At 48.2% G+C, this 20,607-nt stretch overlaps 1 protein-coding gene across 6 annotated transcripts in view; it reads right to left on the reverse strand.

The window, feature by feature from the left end:
- zmiz1a (zinc finger, MIZ-type containing 1a) overlaps positions 1-20,324 on the reverse strand; it is a 103,169-nt gene extending 82,845 nt beyond the window's left edge. For 2 of the 6 annotated variants that reach the window (XM_028988843.1, XM_028988842.1), the window contains exon 1: positions 20,085-20,322. The gene's annotated coding sequence lies outside the window, so the exon portion shown is untranslated. Of the gene's footprint in view, positions 1-20,084 lie in introns of all 6 variants that reach the window. The other 4 variants (XM_028988846.1, XM_028988849.1, XM_028988847.1 and 1 more) reach the window with 3 other exon arrangements.
- Between the last annotated feature and the right edge of the window lie 283 nt (positions 20,325-20,607).

Below are 20,607 nucleotides of genomic sequence, written 5' to 3' on the forward strand. Positions count from 1 at the left end.
GCCGCAGTTTCTTAAAAAGAACTGTGAAATCCTCCGAGAAATTAATCGCGTTAAACAAAGCTAATTTTCCTTTTTATCTGTGAGTGCAGCCACCACGGCGAATGTGCTACGCCGCCTGCCCACACACAGTCAAACTGCCTGGCGGAGTCTCGACACCAGACAGTGCCTGTCTGAGGAGTCATCCGGCAGCCTGTCACCACATCCGTCCCTTCTTCTGGTACTACACCACCGCACGGCACTCCAGCTCCGCGTACCTTTCTTCTCCCCGCATCTCCCTGCAGACGACTCCATCCCGGGTATTCTGACACTAGAGCTCTGCAGATACCCTCTTGTCAAGTGTTTCTAGCGTAAGCATCTAAGGGCCCCTGCCTTCCGTCGGGGAAGTGAATCGTCCTCCAAAGACAGGCCATTAAATGCCATGCCAGAAAGGACGCCGTCCTCAGCAGCGAAGCTAAGACGCATCATAACACAGCTAAACTGAGAGTCAAAATTCATCATTTACATGCGGAGAAAAAGGCCAAAAATATATATATATATATTGCACTCAGACCTCATAAGATGTCATGAGGAAATTAGCAGAGGAATATTATTTCACAAACAAGAAGACGGAGTGTTCCGGGTCCCATGCTATCGCTGTTTTACTTTGCACATTTATTATTCATTTCACTCGTTTAGCGCTGTCTGTCTGTGTTGTCTACATGTCTTTTTGTTAAATGTTACTCTTGCACTGCCCGTGTCCCCTGTTTGTCTGTGTCACACACGTGCACTTTATGTCACTATGTAACTTTTTTATTGATCGAATATTACAGGTCCTGGAGGAACATTGTTTCGTCTCACTTCAACTTCACCTTTATCAGAGCGGTGACGTCATCATCGTCACCACCTTGCTACTTCCTGAGCAGCCCCATAAATGTCAACAGTGAAAATGTTTTCCTTCCAGCAGGTTATTTGCAATAAAACCCGTCCAGGCGTTTGCGCCTCGAGAATGGCTCACGTTTTATTTTGGCAGTAGGTCGCAAAAAATTGGCACATGCTCCGTGTGTTGGGATGTTTTCGGTTTGCTGACGTGCCCCGGTACGTACACGCTGACGCATGTGTGCCACCAATCTTGAAGACAGATCTTGCAAAAACATTATTTTTAGCATGCTCATTAGTCCATACTGTGCAAATCATACAAAGGGGTCTTTAAGCTATTAAAATAATGAACCTTTGTTCCTTTGGTTCCTTCACCGTTCATCCCCGAAAAAACTGGAACGCCCCTCTCTTTTCTGGGAATGTGGACCCGAAAGACCCTAATTCACAGGGAGGTTTGTGCTTTGAGAGGAGAAAAATTGTGTGTGAAAAAACAGTGCAATATGGCTAACGATATAATTTGAATCACATTTGTGTGTTTTAAAGGTCCCCTATTATGATTTTTTTTGCTTTTCTATAAGTCTTAGTGGTCCCCTTAATACTGTCTCGTTTCTGTTTCGGTGTGTGTCGCTTTAAATGCTAATGAGGAGGCGAGAGGCAGGTCGAGGAGGAGAGCGGCCTATAGAAGTGAGTGGGCATTTGCGGAAATGACATCATCAACACCAACCATGCAGACAGCAAGTCTTTTCCAGGAAGAAATTTAATTAACCCACTGTTTCTACTGCATCTTGCATGGCGGAACTAAAAATGCGCTCGTTTTCACATCCAATTACCGAGCAATTGGAATGCTAGGGGCAGTGGTGGCCTAGCGGTTAAGGAAGCGGCCCCGTAATCAGAAGGTTGCCGGTTCGAATCCCGATCCGCCAAGGTGCCACTGAGGTGCCACTGAGCAAAAGCACCGTCCCCACACACTGCTCCCCAGGCGCCGGTCATGGCTGCCCACTGCTCACTCAGGGTGATGGGTTAAATTCAGAGGACAAATTTCACTGTGTGCACTGTGTGCTGTGCTGCTGTGTATCACATGTGACAATCACTTCACTTTAATTTCAAAAATTTAATTTAATTTGCTACACACATTTGGAAGCCATGATGGTTGGTGGAGTTCCTTTTTTATGGGAGGGGTTGTGAAATTATCGGGGCGGGCAAAGCATGAGAAAGGGGAGGTAACCAACATATGGGAATAAATTCCAGATCAGACCTGCCGCTCAGTTGTGCCCTTTACACCTATCAAGTTTTCAAGCCACTGCAGGACCATAGACAGGCTAGAGGGACTAGTATTAATGTTAAATAATTTCATAAGTGAAATTTTCAAAATAGGGGACCTTTAAATTATACAGTTTAGCACAGAGGCCCAGACGGGCAGACACAAACATCTAAGCAGTGCAATGCTTCACCTATAATTGTAATTACCTTTGTGCCTAAATCATCTAAAATGTATTACTAGCTCCTCAAGAGTGACAGGCCAATGACATTTAGCGCTCTGAGAAGATTTTAGTTCTCTGAGGTTAAGTCTTCAAAGGAAGACCGACAGATATTTTTGCTAAAGTTCATGATACTTGGGGAATAGTCTTTAAACCAGTCAGGTTCTCAAAAAACCCATCTTAGAAAGGCTGGGGAGTTGTTCGAGCAGAATGGAGTCTTAAAACCAGCGGGACCGAGTGCACGTTGGCCCCAGCGTGGTTAAGAGTACAGTTTGGAAGTTGATGGCTCTCCGGTGAAGGTATCAGGTGGCTGTACCGTAAAAGATGAGAGACAGGTATACAGGAACGCAGTAAAGCTGGGCGGTAATTTGATACCGTGGTGTTATGACTGCTGTTTTTGTTGGCTGTTACCCTGCTCACTTAACGATTACGGCTTCATTCATTGACAAAGCAGCTCGTCTGCGTTCTCACGTCGTTCTTATCCTTCATACTGCAGGCACAGACACCACCCGTGAAGGCTTAAAGTACTTATGGCTTAAAATAATCATTTAAAATGCATTAGAGCATTAGGATTAATTTGTATTAAAGCACTAATGATTTCCTCAGTTTTTTAAATTCTATATTGCTTCACACAGAACAAAATGGCCATTTACTATTAAAACACCAAAAATTATAATTCAGACTATTTTTAGTTTTGTTTTCATTTTTGTAAAACTAAAGTATGGTAGTACTGGTGGTTGTAGCCTAGTGGGTAACACACTCACCTATGAACCAGAGGACCCAGGTTAAAACCCCACTTACTACCATTGTGTCCCTGAGCAAGACACTTATCCCTAAATTGTTCCAGGGGGGGACTGTCCCTGTAACTACTGATTGTAAGGCGCTCTGGATAAGGGCGTCTCATAAATGCTGTGAATGTACTGTAGTGTAAAAGTAATCTTATTGTTCGTTGTATTTTAGGTTGTTATATTTGTGACATTTTTTCAGTATGCATGGCATTATCCTGCAAATAAATGGTATTTGGGGGCTAGTTCAGATTGCCCATTGCACTCTATTTAATCTGTGTCAGTACTGCTAAAATAATCAGAAATGTATTTTATCAGGGCAACCTCTTTCCTATTTTACACTCCAAAAACTAACCAAAGGGAAACCACTGCCTACATCCGAGCGATGCCATGCTCCCCTGCCTATTAGCTCTTCATACATTTGCTGTAATTAAGAAAAGCTTCTTCCTTGCGGAAGATCAGGACACCAGTAAAAGCAAATTATGCTGCATTTTGCTATGCTAATCCAGGTAATTTGATTCATGCTGAGCACACTTCCCCGGTGCCTTGATTAATGATTCATTTCTTGCATTAGTCACCACATCATAAAATGACACCTCTTACTTCAAATACATTCTACCACGGACATAATTTCAACACGGAACATGGCGGTCAAACGCAGCGTAATCTAGTTCGTGCTAATAGCTTTTAATCCTGGAAACAAGGAGAGTCTAGTCGTTAAATGTCTATTTCAGATGTCTAAGTGAAATCTCATCTGAAACCAGTGCTTGGGGTGCTGCGGTGGTGCCTTATCATTGGCTCATTCCACCAAAATGGCTGGTGAATAACGTTAACAGATGGGGAAGTGAAGGAGGTCTCAAGGGCAAAACAACTGAAGGTGATCACAGTGAAAGCTGTCTTCCATTACGTTCTGGGCAACAGGCAACAAATGAAAGCCCATCGATCTGTTCTGAGGAGGGGCTCATGGAACAGTCACGCCACCTGACACAGAGGGGTCAGCGTTCACAAAATAGGCTCCGCCCACCTCTCCTCCCTGCTCCGGGAGGCCAGTGCCACCTCGTGGGAATCATGCTTTCATTTGTAAGGCTGTCACATGAAGAATCCCTTATTTTATGAACAAATATCACCTCAGTCACTGTATCCTTAGCACTTTAAACCGATAAAACACATCCACTGCTGCAGGGTAAATGATCGCAGGATGTGGAAAGCACATGTCACATTAGAGGGATTCCACGTGCACAAGACACGCAAGTAAAACAAATGTTTTACTCCTTCTCTACTAACCCCATGCAAACTAATGCAAATCAGTGGCAGCTTGCATGGAGAAAATCAAGCATTATCTACTCTGCTCCACTGCAAAGGTCCCATAATACAGAGAGCCGAGAGAGAGAACCATGTGGGGCACTGCAGAGGTCCTGTTTCCTGTAATCCTTGAGAAGAAGTGTGCTCTCGACACCCGAGCAGATGCTCCTGGTGCTCACCCAGTCCTCAGAGCGTGATGTTTGGATCACCACACAACAGCGTCTCTTATTAAATGCCTCTGAAGGCAAGTCCCAAAAGCATCAGCAGGCAATCGGTATGACCCCCCACTCACACCGGCTCAGCTTGAGGAAAATGAGCCCACTGAGATTTTTTACATGGTATCTATTCTGAAAATCAGTCACCAGAGCTAGAACTGTGGATTTGAATCAGAACAATGTTTGCCCTACTGCATCAAGGGTCTATCTAGTACCACAAAATGGTCACCTTTCACCTTTGGCCCAAGCATCATTGTCATCAGCCAAATGAAAGTTTCTGTCATGGATGAACCTTTTAGGGTACTCCGGATCAACATCTGGTCCAAAGTTTGTCATCTTCCCATGATTCCTCATTGTATAAGAAAAGTGAAGTGATTGTCATTGTGAAACACTGTGTCCTCTGTGTCCTCTGCTTTTAACCATCACCCTGAGTGAGCAGTGGGCAGCGATGACAGGCTCCCGGGGAGCAGTGTGTGGGGACGGTGCTTTGCTCAGTGGCACCTCATTGGCACCTTGGCGGCTCAGGATTTGAACCAGCAACCTTTTGAATACAGATCCACTTCATTAACCGCTAGAACACTGCCTAGGCCACCACCTTTAAGTGCCTTGTTTGTATCTCATCTTCTGTCTTTTTCGATGTTATCATACGTGTTCTGTTCAATGTAAATAAATCCCAGTTTTTGTGTAAAGTTCTGTTAATGCATCCTCACCATCTCTCCCACCGCCGGCACCGTGACAGTTTCCAACTCCCCGATATGGGAACTCTCTTATGAATAGAAGTGATAGCATGTGGGGAAAATCACTCTTGGCATTTGGCAGATACAAATGTTGAAATAAAAACCCATCTGCAACAAAAATGGCATTCATCAATGTTTATGTATACCGCAAATTGTTGCATCCCAAGTTGTTACCGAGATGAAATGATTCAGTATTGAAAATGCAGCTGAAATTAACACTGAGAAAGAGGGCGTCCATCACCAGACACCACAAAAGAGCATCTGATCTAGATCCGGCGCAAATGTCTGCCATTCGTTTGTTTGTGCACTTGTTAAGCCATCCCTTGATCTTGCGAGGTGAACTGCTGCACCTCCACTTTGCCTGGGCTGAAAAATGAATGCAGCAAACAGGCGGCGCTTCAGGGCCCTCTCTCTCCAGCACTAAAGACCAACAAGATCAATTACTGCGAGGAGATGTTTCTCAGAGCTGCAGTACACAGAGCGACAGACAGAAAGAGAGAGAGAGATAGAGAGAGGGGGTACCTTAATGAGAGAGGTTTCCATTACCTCCATAAAAGGCATAAGTGAGTCACAGTGATGAAGCAGCGCAGTAATAGCCCCTTCTCCTCTCCTCCCTAATGACACTGGAAGTGGATTATGCCACCAATCCCACCATTCCCGGTGTTTATCATTTATGCAAATAATGTCAGCAGGAGAGACAGGATGCAAAGGGAGGGCCGCGAGGGGAGGGGAGTGTGGGTGGTATGCAGATGAGCAAATTGCCCTCCACCAATGACCGTTTATTTACATGCAAATAATCAATCTGGCCAAACGTGAGCCTAAAAGAATGGCGAAATATTTTTTAATATCAGCAGGACAGAGGTTAGTGTGGCCGTTTGGTGGTGGGCAAGGGTCTTTATCCCAGTGCAGGTGTGGGTTCATCTGCATCAGCCAACTCTTTCTAACGCGCAACCATCTGACTGAAGGGGATAAAAAAAGCATCAGCAGAAATATACACCGACGGCAATAATCCTCTGCCCTGAACACTTGCGCCATGAAATAAGCAAACGGGGCTTATCGCTGCCAGCCACTGCTCTTTTTAATAGCCCCGTGACAGCAGTCAGTTCAGCTCCAGCTTTTAAAAGCGCGCGCTTCGTCTGTCTACGTGTCGTGTGGTTAACCACTTTTTGGTACGGTTTCTAGGTGATGGCAGAGGCGGTTGGCGGGATGCTGAACTCTGGTTCTTTATAGGCAATGAGGCATTAACACTCCGATAACTCTCTGCTCTGTTACGCGGAATCGAAACCAATCACGGAGCCCAGGGGGGTCCCCATCGTCTCATACCAGTACGCAAAGACAACAGCAGCAGGGACCTCGTCGGTAACTTTAAAATGGTCAGATTGGGGAACTGAGACGTTTCATTAAAATATCATTTCTCATCAGGACCAGAACTCTATTGGAAATTGTCACTGTGTTACATTTTACAATGTTTCCAATTTACATGTAACAAAATCCTATATTTTGTTACTAATGTGTCATAATCTATATGGCCACGTACCCGGAACTCTAGGGATTTAAGTGTTTTAAACAGCCAGGCAACATATTTAGAAGGCCCTTAAACAATTATTCTTGCATAATTAATCAATTCCATGATTTGGTGCCACAGAAACTAATTCATAATCAGTCAAATGAATTTTACGGCACTGTGTCACCTCTTGAGCGTATTTCTGATACACATCGCCTCCATGGCCTTCCTGGACACGCACAAGACCGCCGCTTATCATTCAGGCCATTTAAATAGTGCACTGATGAAACCCCACGCCCCGGCACAAAGATGCCAGGCCAAGGCGTCCTGGCTGTTTGCAGTATTCATAGCTCAACAGCAATGCTGTTTACACCATTCTGCAGAGTGGGTGGAGGGACGGCCGTAGCGCTTACGTACCGGTTTTACGATGAATGTTACAGCCATTACCCGTGTTCCACTTAGGCTAATCCTCATCGGTAAATCCAACTGCATGGCATAAGGACGTGAAATGCTCAGAAGGGAGTGAAGGGACTGTGTAAATATCGCTTGTTGACACAGGAGAGTGACGTGCTGTGTTTCACCAGCCCTACGGAGCGGCTATAACTCTCCCACCCTCCAGCCCCCACGTTGTCACACTGGGCTCATTCAAATGTATGTAAATAAAGGAGTCAATATTCCTCAGCCCTCTGAGCAACCGAACAGTCCCCCCCCCCCCTTTTTTTTTTTTCCACATTATGCCGAACAGAAAAAACAAGCTTTGGTGGAGTATGAATACGAGGGCCTTCGGATTGGATCCGTCAAGTTTGCAGCCCCTCATGACTAGACAATCACCACTTCAGTGGCCAAGGCAGACTGCCAGCTCGGATTTTCCACAATGCTCACGGCAGCTTGGACACTGTCAAGAAATGTCGCGTGCGAGCATTCAGCTACCTCCGCTGCGCTTAATGGGAGACTCCCGAGTCTAGTGCAATGCTCGGGCACACACTGAAACGCTTAATCAGGTCTACGGCGCGAGGCGGGAAGAGGGGGTGGGCTTCTAGTGAACACGCTCTTCTGTGACTGCACCTTTGCAGGGAAAGATGGCAGGCGGGTCCCCCAAGGCTGTCTCAAAGCCAGCCCGGCACAGCCATCCGTGCCAAACCAGCTCTGCCTCACTCTGACAGACACACACAACACATCCCAGCAGACCTGACATGAAGATCCAGCTTGTTAGTATGTATCACAAAAGCCACTGCTCTGCGCCTCGCCATGCACAGTCTGGCTGCCATTTCACAGACAGAGGAAAAGGAAAAGAGGAAAAAAAAAATGGGAGAAACAGTGTTCCTCCACGGAAGGCTCTGGAAGCAACCCCCCCCGAGGCAGGTGGAAGCATTATCACGAGGTACGGCCATTGTGCTCGCATGAGGCCATTTCCTCTGTGAACTCTGCTGCTTTTACTTGCTTGACAGTGTGGGCTGGACGCCGGGTCAACTTGGAAGAGGGAAGTTGGACACACACACACACACACACACACACACACATGAAAAAAAAAAAAACCTACAAGACCCACAACTGGTAACGATTTTTTAATTCACTAAACTGTTATGTTGCTGCTAACAACCAGATGATAACAGATAATGTTTGTTTATGGTTTTTATGGTTTACAGTTCGGTTTTGTGTGTGTGTGTGTGTGTGTTTCTCCCCCATTGTGGTGTTGGCAGGGTTTGGGATACCCCCAGGCCAAGTTTGCCATTGTGAGCAATGTGTTGTGGGTAACACTAGTGGTGCATTCACAAATCTGGTGCAAAAGTGAAAGCCAAACAGTTCTTTTTAGAGTTTTTTTTTTTTTTTTTTTTTTTTACTATTCCCAAGAGCTCTTCTAAGAGAATAAAGGCTCAGTTGGCCAACACCGATTTGCTCGCCACACTGTTTTATTACAATATTTAATATTAAACATACGAAAATATAAATGCATCCAGCTAACATAATTTACCATTTAACACTACAATTAATTAATGATGGTTCTTATAAGGGTTCTTGTTTCCCAGCGGAAATGAAAACTGACAGCAATTCGCATAAATCACAAATATAATAACTGCTTTGCCCCCCATGAATGGCATTTTAAGGAAATGCAATTTGTATTTTCACCTTGTCCATGTTCAAAGGTCGCAGAACAGAGCAGGATATCTCCACTCCACCTCCATACGAACCATAAACGATCATTCCCATTCATCAAAGTGCCGGTTTCACCCTGCTGGATTCAAGGTAACCACCCATAGAGACAAAACAAACACATGCAAATATAACAGCGTAACTGAGGAAGCTCTTTCACTAATGCTGTGTGTTAAAGGTCAAACTGTCACTACGCCGCCAGGGGCAAAGTCGCTCTTGCGCTGAACTGATGGTTATTTCTTTGAGTAAGCGAGGTGATGTTTTGTGAGCACTTTGCACGGTGCCGTGACAAGAGGTGTGTGAGAAGGAGGGTGCTACTTCACGCCACCGCTCAGTTCATTACAGACGTCCTCGACAAGGCGCCGGTTCTCGGGGGAACCTTTCAGGAACACGATGCCACACGTCTCTTTTTTTGTGTTTAATTCATTTCATGTCTTTAACTATGCGCAAAAATGGCAGAGGAATGCGTTGCAAGCCCTTCCATGGGCAAACTGAACACTTTTCAGGGAGAATAAAATAATCACTACAAACAAGTAATTCCTCTGACAGATAGGATCAACTTGGGGTTTTGAAAAGGGTGACCAAAAAAATATAGAAAGCACTTTGAATTATTGATCACCTTGGAGCAGGACGATTTTCAGCAGCTCGGCTCCTTTTATCAATCATTCATGTGGTTTCCAACGAAAACACTTCACTCCCTCGAGTATCGAATCTCACTTGAAGGTAGAGGGCCTGCAATCAAAGATCTCAGTGATTCTGGAGAGCTAAAATACTCTCATCAGGCAATTAGGCAAAACGTAGTCCTGATACGGAGACAAGGCATCAACATGCTGAAGCATCCCAGGGTTTGATAAAGTGGACAAATGCACCGTCATATCGTACAGCTCTCTTTATTAATATAACAGTAGTCTTTGAAGGCTGAACAATTGGGAGAAAAGTTGCAAAAGCGCGTTCTATTAAGTTGTCCAAAGGTCAGCAGCATCCATGATGCCGCCCCGCCGGCGTTCTCTTCAAAGCGATTCCAAACACCGAGAATCAAAGGATGTGCTCAGATGAAGAGCTACACCAGCCCACCGCAGGGGGCCACTTACACATCACCCACACACACACGCACACACCAACGTCTACGACCCATTTAGTCACAGGATGCCCACGCCATGCATGCTCCACACAGGATTCACACATGTGACCTTGGGGGCGCGAGGCTGCAACGGGCGTGGCCCGCCTTTTCTTAAAATGAGATGAGCCAGGATTGACAAATTGTAAAATAGTGTAATGACATGCATTGAACTGCTCCAGGTACTGGACGTACGCCGTGTTCCGAGACACGTCCTGTGATTAAGTCGACCAAATCACTGGGAAAATGCTGCTGTTCTCGGTTTAGATTCGTACTAATGCCGCACTCCATATGTACCCGTTTATTCAGCGGAATCTCTCAAACGTGCACATTGGCATTAAACGCGCATGCTGACGCGCCCTTTTTTCTCTGGAGCCAAAAGCAGGTTAGAGAGGAGAGAGGCGATCAGTTACTCAAACGGTAGGGTCGGATGTCAAACCCTGCAGTAAAACAACACAGTGGTCTGGGAGGTGAATAATGCACAGACGATTCGCGGGACTCCCTTTTCTTCAGAGGTGCCATATCTCATCACGACCTTAAAGGTTATCCAAAAAAGCCTTACACACCCCGGATAAGATTGGACTCTCCAATCTTAGCAGCTTCCTTTCCAGAGCATCTCCTGACCTTTTGGTTTCACCGTTTATCAAGGATGGGGCATCGCTAGCGCACCTCCGCGCCGTATCTTGTTTATTCCAGCACCCTTGGTTGTTAACCTCGGTTTTTAAAAGGCAGTGCGGTTTATTCCTGAGAGGAGGATGGTGCGAACCTCATATTTCACACTCAGCCGGGATCAAATTGCACACAGAACCGGAGCAGAAAAGGATTTAGCTGCGCCGAGCGGTTCAAACAGCAACGGCGGGATCTTTTCCATCTGAAAGACAAAATGCTGAAAAAGAGCGAACATCGCTGCCTCCTCGTCCGCACGAAGCACCTGAAGTTCCGGACGGTGAAGAGTTAAGGCATCTCTCTCTCTCTCGCTCTCTTGCTCTCTCTCTGCGGACGGTGTGGTAGATCATGTGACAGGGGACGGCCATTCCACGGCCTCTCTAATCTTCTGTGTGGCGTGACTATCAATCACGGCTACAGCTGATGCTCAGACACTCTCCGCCCGCCTCCCGGGTCCCCGAGCCCGGGCTCGAGCTGCCAGGCCTGTCACTGTCACCACGCCGCCCGCGCCGCCGTCTCAAGGACGAGACACGAGCGGGAACGCCGGTGTTTGCCGGGTCGCTGGCACGTTGCTGTGATGTGTAAATGATTCACCTTTTTTTTTTTTTTTTTTTAAGACACCAAATATAGAAAGCCGACGGTTGATTTTTGTTAGAGTGGATAAAAGTGACACGTGGCCGTCGTACGAACGCGGAGATGAAGATCAAATCCAAGCACCGCGTTAGCGCCGCCAGTCATCTAGAAGGGCGTGTTTTTTGACAGCGACCTCTCCGCCTGCGGTCCTCGACCCGGCGCTCTGCCTTTTATTCGGTTGATTCCGGCCCGTCAGGTGCGGGAGCTGCATCCCGTGTGTACGAGAGATCGGCCTTTTCTTATTGCATTTACTTGACCTTGTAACTAAAACTAATTCCACGACTGCTGCAAGTAGACCACATGATCTGATAAAATAATAATAATAAACAAAAGTGAAGTGATTGTCACATGTGATACACAGCAGCACAGCACACGGTGCACACAGTGAAATTTATCCTCTGCATTTAACCCATCACCCTGAGTGAGCAGTGGGCAGCCATGACAGGCGCCCGGGGAGCAGTGTGTGGGGACGGTGCTTTGCTCAGTGGCACCTCAGTGGCACCTTGGCGGATCGGGATTCAAACCGGCAACCTTCTGATTACGGGGCCGCTTCCTTAACCGCTAGGCCACCACTGCCCCCCAATGGGCCTGGGGTCACTGCTGCTCTGTTTTGCCATACAGCTGCTGCTCTATTCTGTACACTGCCAAAGTACACGCACTTCACGCCATATTATGTCCATATTACTGTGGGAATGGGCAAAGGTCGACAGAGGTCATTTACACTAGGGCGATAAAAAAAATGAGCACATAATTCCACCAAACATGAGGAGTGAGGTGCAGCGGGCTGTCGGGATCGTGAATGTGCCCCCAGCGGCAGCATTTTTACACTTTCGCTGGTGTAACTCGTGAAACAGTGGACAGCGCAACTTTATCATTGTTAAACACATTCAGCCAGTGGCAGTGGTATATGCAATTATTACATAAAAACAATTACTTCAGATAATTGCAATTATTTAATTGTTGTAATTGTCTTTGACTGGTGCTTGTTCAATGATATAATTTCCTTGCACTGTTCCTCTTTTAATCATATGTTCCAGCATCCAAAGCACATAAATAGGCCCTAATAACTGTAAAATGAGCCGAGAAGAAAATGACTACTAAATCCTTATTATCTGCAATTAATTGATTTATTTCAATGATGTTTTATTATCAGCTAAAACTGACAGCCCAAGTGTCATGGTATGAACATATACAGACGGAGAGCTGCATTAGTTATTATCACCATTTTCTAACACAGCCAATGGCCTTGTTTACTTAACTTGTGCACACGGATTATGATTCCCATCAGCAACACGATAGAAGTGATTGACGGTGTCGATAGGAAATATCCTGAATACTGTGGCTTGTTTTGTTTATCCTCCATTTTTCTTCCCAGGAGCTAATAAAAGAATTCAATGAAAAAGTCAATCTCACATCTTCCACTCGAGCAATCACGCTACGTGGCTCACATTAGGCATCATCTCTGCATGCACGTTAGAAAAAGTCTCTCAAGTGTAGCGAATCAGTGAGCAGAATTTAGACATGCTTGACATTCCTGAGGAGTGTGAGCTGCCGTCTTGTGTAAAGATAAAACCACAAGGCAGACTCCGGGGGTGCGGGGGGGGACGGGACCTAATGAACTGCCGGAGCTGCGGGTATGAAAAACAGATCAATCTGCTTTATCAGCTAAAGCCTCCGAGCTGTATCTAAAAAATCTTCTACATGCTGACAAATTGCTCGCCTCCTCCAGCAACAATACTTCCCAGCCCGGTTTTCATAAAACTTGGCCCGCTGTGAAGAGCATTTCTGTCAGACCGGCAGGTGCGAGGAATTCCATCTTCTCTCCCTCCCTCCCTCCCTCCCTCTCTCTCTGAATAAAACGAGCCACAAACCAACACTCCATTAAAGCGAAGGGGAGGTCGCTTATTGCGCCGGGTCCCCTCTGTTAATTAAGCGCTCGCTCCGCACTTTCGGCAGGCCGGGTTATTCCCTCCGGTGATCGCGCTCATTTAACAGTCAAAATGCAATACGCCTCTGTTCCTCTCGCAGGCGCGATAACAATCCGAGTTAAAAACGCACCTTTCGTCCTCAACAGGTGTGTGTGTGTGTGTGTGTGTGTGTGTGTCATTTGCTGGATGAACGGAGCTTTTAAAAAGTATAGTTTTCTGCATTGTGTGAGGAAGAGTTTTCAAATGCAACGTCTGCGAGGCCACTTGGCATTTGCATGGCTCTCTGCGACAGGACAGCGACGCAGGGTGACAAATGTGCGCCAGAGGGGGGAGGATCGGAGGCGAGTGCCAGGAACCAGGGGAGATCGGACGCTCCGCAGTGTTTATCAAACAACGCACAAGGGCCAACGCGAGGACATCGTGTACTTTGTCATGTTTCTGTCAGTCTGGAAACCGGTCGGGCCGGTAAGTGACGCTCTGGGTTCCTGGGGCATTCCTCAGAAGCTCGCCCCACAGCACCTGAATGTGGCCAGAATTCAGACATTCGGCAGGGTAAAACCGCCAGCGTAATTGCTTCCTCGTTTCACGAACACATGAAATAAAACAACAATGGCATAAATACACAGATTGAGGAGCTGCTGTCTGTGGGTGTGAAGTCATTATTCAGATGTCCATGATTTAGTGTCACAGCTACACATGTCCTCATTACAGTAGCAATGGCACAAAACAAATTATTGGGGCGTACGTATGGGGCGTGTCACGCCCAACTGATTGCTCTGCACATTTTGTGGTGGCTGCGGCTGAGGTTACATGCCTGGGCACACTAGACAATACCCTGCAACAACTTTTCAATTAGGTCAGAACAAAGCAACATTATCATGAATGTAAGAATATCATCATATATTCATGTTACGTTAATACTAGAATTTAGAAAAATATTAAACAATATAATTTACATCTAGACAACTGAAAGTGCATGTAGACAATATGGAGGGGTGGAAACATCTAGGCTACAATACAAGAATACGAGACGTGGCTGCCGAGGACAGAAACAACTTTTCCCCCCTCCTCTTAAATCCAATTGAAATGCTTTCAGCCATCGTAATGATTTACAAAGTGACGAGTCAAACAGATTTACTGTGACAGCCTGAGAGGCACCCAACACAAACACAATTACAGCTCACGTGGCCCCGGACGTCCTCTCCGGCCCGCCACGCCCCACCTGAGGCGCGCACACCCCCTCCACCCAAAACAGGAGGCGCGCGAGCCGCAGAGCGGGCCGAGAGGCGGCGAGGGAATGCCGTCGAACCGCAGCCGGAGGGCCCCGGAGGCATCGCACAAGGCTCAGACTAAATACACACGTTTTGTATCGTGATACGCAGGCAAAAGGGAACGAGCGACCCCGACAAGCAAGCCAGAAAGCCCCGGTCGAGGGGGGAAAGGACGGCAAAGCGCAAGTCTTGTATTGGCCCCGCTTTTAAACGGGGATTTTATCCAGCCGAATGTTAACAGAGCGTCTCAAGCACGGGGCAAACAGAGAACTGGGCACGCCGTCTTCACCGGCTCATTAGCAGAGTTGCGAGGGGCGCACGCATTAGTCGTCTTAATTCGGCCCCCGCCACGAGCAACAAAGCCGGTGTCGGCGGGGTCGTTCTGAGGAAAGTGACGCGTGTTTGTGGTTAGCAGCCATCCAAAGGGAGAAAAATGCTGGTGTGGGGATGTTGGCAGTGGGATTGGTGAGAATTCTTCAGGAGAGGAAGCCTCGGGGCATTCCGCTGCGACTTTCTCCTATCCCGCCTCTCCAGAACTCCAAAGGCATTCCAGGAAAAAGACGGAAAAAAGCTCAAATAAAACCACAGCCTGCCTTCTTCAAACCCTGAAAGAGGACCAGGTCAACAGCCCCGGCCTCGATGACCGATCGGGCCCCATCGATTAGCCGGACGGCCACTTTCAGCGTCCTGGGAAGGAGAGCGGCGGCGTGCCGATCGGCGGTGGGGGTGGGGGGGGCGGTCTCCGGCCCCTGCTGTTTACCATCAGCAGCCTTCGGTACAAATTCGAGCTGGCGTGAGCCATCTGTCCCCGGTGACCACTTACTGCAGATGCAGAGTCAGGATCTCAAACGACCCGCCGGCCTCTGAGGACATCAGGCTAACATGCAACGTGCCACCGGCGTGCGCCGGCAACAATCAGCGGTGAGCCAAGACCCTGTCACCGATGCCGCCATTCTCTCTCCCTGACAAGTAAACGGCCAAAGAAATACACCAGAGGAACCCGGAAGAGCCTTTCCAATGAAGATGTCTGCTGGAAATATGTTCATTATCACGCACGCTTTTGATGCCTCGAATCGTAAAGCGGTCGCGTCTAGTTTGTCAACAGTTAATTAAAAAGCACCGAGCGACAATAGCAAATATTGTTTGAAGAGCGTCCCTGGCCGGCGCCGCACAGAGTACCGCTGGCTTCTCCGGAACACGCGCGATTAGTTCAATCTCATTACAGCGATGATAAACGATCTGGGAAACAATGGCTTCTGTCTTGCTAAAACAGGAAAAGTCAATGTCAATGATTAACAAATAAAAATTAAAAAAGGCATCTTAACAGGAAGGACTATGTTTCAAAATGCGTTGTTATAATAAGAAGTACCGATTATCATCCTGGTCGAATATGGAATCCAACATTCAGCATATTTACTATTATTAAAATCCAATTGTCCAAATCCATAACCGTTGTCCATTGCCCACTGAAAATTTGGCCACAAATGATTACTAAAGGCACCAAGCAAGAAGCGGGCCCTCATTTGGCCCCTGTGATGACGTGTAGGGGGGCACGACACCCCTTTTACAGTATTTGAAAAGCAGAGAGAAATGAAAAGACGTGAGCACATAACCCTGGGAAATCTGGGGGACGGGGGGGGAGAGACAGAAAGACGGGGAGAGACGCTTACCTGGCAGGGTTGTGTCTCCACCCCGCCCGCCCCGCCCCTCGCGCGGGCCACAGTGGGCGCGCCGCGATGGAGCGGGCTGCCCTCCGGCAAAGACCTTGCATCCGCACGGAGGCTAATGTCACATTTTCTCGGTCTCCCCCACCCCGTTCCGTCAATCCAGGAAGCCGTACAACGCGTGCACTCCCACTTCATTTGCTTTGTCAGGGAACAAGGAAGCATGAATTCCTCGAGGCCACGAAGAACGTCATTTCACCGCCATCAGTCGCTCCAGCGGCACGGTCGCGGTGGCAGCTCCTCAGGTTCACCGTGACGTTTCGAAGGAGAGGTAGCATAGTAATGAACATCAGCTATGGAGCATGTTCCCTGTCTCGTCTTTGCATGATCAGCCTCTGGTTTTCTTCTGAACTGCTTTAGCGGGACTTGTGCAGAGATTGTAATTCGTCGTTGGAGCCGTCTTGGCGAGAAACGTGCAGGTGGGGTGAGCGTGGAAAAAAGCGTCTGACCGCTGGCGGGATCGCTGGGCGTCGCTGAGGATTCCGAGGCCTTGCGTCGGGGAGGCAGAAATAGGATACCGCCGCCGCGACATCCGCCGCGTTCATTTTTCCAGGGACGTCAAATCAAACATGCATGAGCCCCTGACAGCGCGGGCCCCAAAGTCCCCATCAGGAGGCAGAGCACTTAGCGGGACAGAGGCGCACTGATGCTGCACACTACTCCGCCTTCCCCTTTAGGCCACGCCTCCAACCAGGCGCTCAGCCGCTGCACGGGCCCTCTTGAGGGGACGAACTCCGGCGGTTCAAAGGTCACATGTCAACTCGAGGAAGATTTAAAAGGCATCAAAAAAGCCCGCCGCCGCAGTGGATGAATACTTTATGCGAGTAATTTTAATGAATTCCCTAATCAATTGCCATGTCGGAATGGAGATTGGCCGTTGCATTATTCATGAGCGCGCACAAGGCGTGCCGCCAGCCAGTCAGGACTCAGGTACCCGGCACTCGGCCTCGAAAAGTAATACAGGCCCGCGGGTCACATGGCCCGCGCTGCACGCGGCCTCGGCAACAAAGGGCGAACTATGCTGGCGAGTGGGTGCGCGTGGCTGGTGGCGCGGCCGTGATGAATGAACGCGGGCCAACTATTTCGCAACTCGCCACAGCGGCGTGCTCGCAGTTAAATGTCAGCCTGTCAAAACAGTGATCAGTGCGCCGCAGGTTTTTACAAAAGGCCGGGTCGCGTTACGGTGGTTCGGACCCGAGCGGCTCTCGTCTAGGCGCTGCTGCGCCGCGGTACACATTACAAACAGGTATCGCGACCAGACGTGGTGAAGGCGACACGACGACATAAGCACAACGTCCGTCGGTGACCTTCCCGTCAACTCTAACCACGTGACCATGCCCGGGAAAACCGCTGCTTCACTACTTCAGGCGAATGCTAACGCGAAGGAGCGTGCAACGCGTCAGTGGCATCCATGCAATGGTGACTTACGCATTTCATCGCTTCATTTTCATTAACACCAACTTCTACCACATCCAACGCGCCTTATTGATGGGTCCATGTGACGTCACTCGAATCAGACATGGCTAAAGCTGCAGTGTGCAAAGAAGATCCAGTCTTCCATCTGACCCCAAGAGACCCTGGTCTGCAGACCAGAGTCAAACTGCGATTTGAGAACCCGCCTGCAAGCGTGGTGTTGCACAGCTCGCATTCAATGCGCCCTTTGTTGGGTGACTGCTGTGAGTTCAATGTCCTTAACTCTGAATAGGGGAAGATCGGGCCGACTGGTGTTTCTGCCCCATGGTAACTCAGGCCCCTCAACCAGGGCCCCACAAACGGGGGGGAAGAAAACAGCCCCCTTCCTCCTTCCTCCTTCCTCTCGCTCCCGACTCATGTCGGAAAAGCCATCGAGACACGCATGGCCCAGGTGAACACAAAAAAAAACCTGCTTCAAAATAACACTAAAACTCAAGCAAGCCAGATGTAACCCTACACGGCCCCTTGGTCTGTGCAGGAAGTGTTTTGCTAAGACTGCTGAAATACACTAACGTGCAAGCTGCCTTCCAATTAGGTTTTTCCAAAGATTCGGCTGATTGTTCGGCAGACAGTGCTCAGGAAACTGCTATTCTCTGGAGACTGGCGGCCATTCAAAACCTTTGCTTAAAACCAGTCTGCAGAGTAGAGCGTAGGAGACGTTTAGAACGGTGTCCAGCTTCCCATCATTAAGCAAAATTCTTCACTCGGGAAGAAATATTGGTCCGGCTTCTTGTGAAAAACCACAGCAATGTTCTTTTGAATCTTGGTGCAGAAACCCATGCAAAGCAACAGATTTTTTTTCCATTAAAAGTGTATAATAATCACCAGTTGCAGCCGCAAATGAATTCATCTGCTGCGTAAACTGCCAACAGGAATAAACATATTCTGTTTAAAACAGAGTACGTTTATTCCATGTAATTACCACTGCAGTAACATGTACTTTCTTAAAAATTATACATCGGCTTTCTGGGATGCTGTTCATGAATGATGACGAGTTATATCAAAAACAGAAGAAGACACTCTCCGTGTAGGCAGGTCAGCGGACATCGTGTTACCAGAGTGTGGAGTACATCAGGGAACCACCCTCGGCCTGCCTTCATTTTCATTAATAAAGGGGTTCCCATCGAGGAATTACTTCCAATCATCACAGACTGACCAGAGAAACTCCAACGCAAACTTTTTGCCAATTTTTTTTTTAAAGACTTGGTCTACTAACCCAGTCAAGAGAACGTTGTACTAATAATGTTTCCTATGACTAAATTACCATGCCGCTGAAGTAAACCCCTCTGCGGTGGATTTTTTAGCACAGAAGTGCGTGTTAAAACGCTACGGTCGAAGTTGTCGAGAGCAAAGACCCTTCAAACTCCGGAGCAGTATCCCGAGAACCATTTTCCGGAGGGAACCTCTTCATTTTCAGTCCCGCGGTTCGATTTGCGTGATGAAATTCTGGCCAGGCGTCGTCGCGCCCGGGAATAAAGTATTAGCAGTTCGCCTCAGGTAAGTGGCGGCCCGACCATTACCGCGTTCGGGGCTTCCGCGTAAACAGACCCCGCCACGACCCCGGCAGCGGACTCGAGACTAAACTCCTGGACGTTTCCCTCCTCTTTTTACTCTTATTTTTACCCGCTCCGCGCTTCTCTTCTCCACACCGGCGTGGCCGGGCAGACGTCCCGGACGCCGAGGCTTCCCCCGCCGGTCTTGGCCACCTCGGTGTGCGGTCGTTGCGCTCTCGGCAGCAGTCCGCAACGCGGCGCGGTCCCGCCGGCCGGTCGCCAACAGCAAATCCAGTCCCCTGGCCGGTGTCACGAACACGACTCACGACCCGCGACCCCCTCGGCCCCGGACGAGGAGCCGAACCGGGCGCTCGCCGGGCGGGCGACCTCGCCACAACGTGCCCCGCGCAGCCCCGCACGGGGGGCGGGCAGGCGGGCGAGTGCTGGGTGGACGCGGCAGCTCTCTGGAGTTAATAATACTAAAAAATATACCACATTCACCAAAAAAAAAAAAAAAAAAAACCATCCGAGGAGGGCATTTTCACGCACAATGCCCACGTAACAGAGCAGCGGCTGTTCATTCATCAGCGCCGCGAACGTGGGAGGCTGAAATGCCCACGTTTCTTCGGGATCCGTGGGATCACGGCGCTCCCGGTGTCAGGTCGGGACCGGCGGGTCGGCGAGGTGCGAGCACACCGAACCCACGCCGAGACGCGCGGAACACGACACGGAAATTAAGACGCTCAACTTACTTTCAAAATCAGGCCCCGAAATCGGCGCGAAGCACAGAAAATCCTCCGTGTTCCTCAACTCGTTGTCTTCTGTCACTCTTCTTAGTTATACATACATACATACACAGATACATACACATATATATATATATATATAATTTTTGTTTTGTGCAAAAAGAAAAAGGCCGAGATTAAAAAGGCGCACTACGCTACGTTTCCGCAGCGTGTGAGCGCCTGAACCAACTAACGCGCAGCGCGGTGAGTTGGAGTGTCAGGTTACACTGGCTGTTCCCTCACACCGAGACCGGCACGGCAGCGGCTGCCCGCAAAACGCGTCCCAGATCTCACCATCCGTCTATCTAGCTGTCGATCTATCTATCCATCTATCTATCTATCTATCTATCTATCTATCTATCTATCTATCTATCTATCTATCTTCTAGCAATTAATATATGCAAATAACGTTCTTGGCAGAGATTCATTATTATTATTATTATTATTTTTATTTTTATTATAAGGATGGTAGTAGCCTAGTGGGTAACAC

This window comes from Denticeps clupeoides, chromosome 8, assembly GCF_900700375.1.
Source record: "Denticeps clupeoides chromosome 8, fDenClu1.1, whole genome shotgun sequence".
NCBI lineage: Eukaryota > Metazoa > Chordata > Actinopteri > Clupeiformes > Denticipitidae > Denticeps > Denticeps clupeoides.